This window comes from Procambarus clarkii, chromosome 22, assembly GCF_040958095.1.
Source record: "Procambarus clarkii isolate CNS0578487 chromosome 22, FALCON_Pclarkii_2.0, whole genome shotgun sequence".
NCBI lineage: Eukaryota > Metazoa > Arthropoda > Malacostraca > Decapoda > Cambaridae > Procambarus > Procambarus clarkii.
The window spans coordinates 14,747,834-14,751,728 of NC_091171.1; positions in this window are offsets into that span (position 1 = coordinate 14,747,834).

Genomic DNA, 3,895 nt, shown 5'->3' on the forward strand with positions numbered 1-3,895 from the left:
TATCCCCCCATGTTTTCACCTTCATTGTATTATCACCTGACCTAATGCGGGTATAAAATCAACTAGTATTGTAAGATCTGTTCACTTGAGAATGAACCATGGAGGTTCGAAACGTCGTGCAAATTATACAAATAAGTGTAATACACTCTATAGTAAATCACTTCTTTTCTTCACCTTAAAAGTACGAAAATGAGTTTTGGAGAACTCCTATTTCAATTAAGCCCTGATGCTAAGAAAATAGTTAGAGGGACAGAAGCCCTAAACCAGAAAATAATAAATACAGAATATGCGGTCATATTCAATGAAACACATATATATATATATATATATATATATATATATATATATATATATATATATATATATATATATATATATATATATATATATATATATATGCAACAATGATCACAAAAACACTGATCCAAGTATGCAGAATAACCACATGTGAAAAATAGAAAATGCTTAACGCGTTTTCGGCTAATTCGCCTTCATCAGAGCAAAGTAGAATCTCTGATGAATCTCTGAATCATAGATTCTACTTTGCTCTGACGAAGGCGAATTAGCCAAAAACGCGTTAAGCATTTTCTATTTTTCACATGTGGTTATTCTGCATATATATATATATATATATATATTTATATATTATATAGTGGCACCTCGACTTACGATTGCCCCTACTTACGATAATCTTGAGTTACGATATAAATTTCATCGAAAAATGCGACTCGACATCCGATGGTGTCATCGACTTACGATATTTGTTGGTACACGTCCGAGTCGACCGAGCGCGTGGTTCCTGGTCACGCGGCCAACCTGCCTCAGTTTACTACAGCTGTCCGCTTAGTGACGATCGCGTCTATAAGAAATTTTGCTTTTGTGGGGATTTTTTGCATTTTGAACATAAAAGCAATTATTATATATCATGCCATGAGTCCCAGGAAAATCAGTGGTAAGGCTCAACATATGAGATCCCATGTAAGGATGACCATAGAGCAGAAACAAGAGATCATTCATAAATATGAAGATGGTGTGCGGGTTGTTGGACTGGCCAGGCACTACAACAAATCTCAGTCAACGATATCCACCATACTGGCTAAGAAAAAGGACATTGTGGGTGCTAAAGTGATGCATCATTACAGACAAATGTTAAAACGAAGGGAAAAATAAATGTCTCTTTGACAAATTTGTAGTGAGACAAACAAGCACTGAACCACAACCAGGTCGTAGTGGTATTCAGGCAAAACGTAGGAGAGAGTGTACCCCAGAGAAAACATCACTGCCTGATGTGATAATGGAAGGGGACTTCTCTTCAAAACAGTAACAACTCTCCTCCTCCCCCCTCATCACCATCTTCCATATGCGATCAAGAGCCCTCCATAAAAGTAAGATAAACTTAGGTACTGTATTGTAGTTAGAAAAAAACATTGTATTCAGTATAAAATGTATTTGTATGTTAATATTTTGGAGGGTGGGGAACGGATTAATTCAACTTCCTTTATTTCTTATGGGAAAAATCTCTTCGACTTACGATATTTTGACTTACGATCCGTCTCTGAGAACGAATTATCATCGTAAGTCGAGGCCCCATTGTATATTATATATATATATATATATATATATATATATATATATATATATATATATATATATATATATATATATATATATATATATATATATATATATGCGAACAAGCATAACGAACCACTAAGTTGGTATTATGAGTCGAAAAGCAACGAGGAGCGACTGCCACACACCAGCCAGCCACTCGTTGCCACTCCTTCAACAATGCCTCACTCGCCCACTTTCTCCTCTCACCATCTTGTTTTAGATTTTATTCACGATATACAGACGTTATCTATAAGTATCACATGTTTTGTTCAACATAACTGTACAACTAAGCTAATATAGTTAGTTCAGGCACTAAGAAACGTCGTTACACAAAGTCAGCTGGCGGCTACCTCCCTACAATACTGTTTACAGTGTTATTACACTATATACACACACATTATATATAAGTATCTACATTTGTGTTCACCATAGAGAACCACTGAGCTGGTATGGTGAATGCAGAAAATAACAGGTGGCCACACAGTCAGTAAACGATGCTATCTCCTTCCGTCCCTCAGCATTACTCCTCTAACAGCGCTAATTATCACAACAATCCTACTTTTATCACAATCCTGGTCATTTTTACCACAGTCAGGGATCATCTGTAATACTGTCATCACTAAATAATAGCAGTTACATATTTATTTTGACATTTTTAGGGGATGCTGTGGTCACAAGCTGAACAGCAATGCTGTTAGCTCGTGCTGTGTGCACCAGCTTTGGTTGCTCACACAGTACTGTGGCTCTCACATCAGAGAATATTGCTCACGATTTTTTTTAAACATAGCATCTGTTTACAAGAGCCCTGAGGAAGCTAATGTGAACCCCGTGTAGCCACAGGCCATTTGAATCGTGCCTGGCACCCTATGGCGGTTATATACGCCATGCGCACGGTGGGACATGTTACTCAGGGCGTATATATATGCCATGCGTAGTTTAAGGGATAAACAAAAATAACATAATTTATTTGCATCGTCAAAGGCGTCCGAGAATGTGCAAGAAGTAATGCGACCCGACCATGTGGTGTCGTCATTATTCAAACGAGCAGTTGCCATACGAGACGAATTGTCGGCCATGTGGCCGGTTGTTGCCCAAAATGTTCGTCATTAGAGGCGATCGTTATTCGAGGTACCACTGTATCATATCAAGGTTGTGACCTTGTATCGGCCCATATTTCTTGATGCTTCTATATTGGTGCAGAGTTTTGAAGTGGGTAGAATATAGTTGTGCATTAATTGGCTGTTGATTGCTGGTGTTGACTTCTTGATGTGTAAATAAAATACACATCAAGAAGTTGTGCATTAGTTGGCTGTTGATTGCTGGTGTTGACTTCTTGATGTGTATTTTATTTACACATCAAGAAGTCAACACCAGCAATCAACAGTCAATTAATGCACAACTATATTCTACCCACTTCAAGACTCCGCACCAATATAGAAGCATCAAGAAATATGGGCCAATAGGCCCTTTGCAGTTACTTCCATTCTTCCCTTTAACTTACCCAATATTACACCCATTTTTTCGTGTTGTGTCTTGTGTTGAAAGTTTGTTTTCACCTCATCCAAAACTGTTGTAACATATCACCTCACCCAAATGCAGGTATATAAGATAAAAGGTTAAGATAAGTTCAAATTATAGCATAGTAGAACTCTGTTTAGTGTTTGCAGGTTATAGTTGTGTGTGTGTAAACTAAAGTCTTTGAAAATGTAATAAGTTATTATGAAACGCGTTCAAGTGTTGCGTCAGACTAGAAATAAAAATGAATTTTAGAGAATTGATTTTTAAATTACCATCGACAGTGAAAAGAAACATAAGAAATATTGAGAAAATTCGTGTTAGAATTATTAAACTTACTTTTTCGGTCATATTTAATATGTATGTATGTATGTATGTATGTATGTATGTATATATATATATATATATATATATATATATATATATATATATATATATATATATATATATATATATATATACAGTGGCACCTCGACTTACGATTGCCCCTACTTATGATAATTTCGAGTTACGATGTAAATTTCATCGAAAAATGCGACTCGACATCCGATGGTGTCGTCGACTTCCGAAGTTTGTTGGTACACGTTCGGGTCGACCGAGCGCATGGTTCCCGGTCACGAGATCCGACCTACCTCAGTTTACTACAGCTGCCCGCTTAGTGACGATCGCGCTGATAAGAAATTCCACGTTTGTGGTGATTTTTTTGCATTTTGAACATTAAAGTAATTATTATATATCATGACATGAGTCCCAGGAAAGTCAGTGG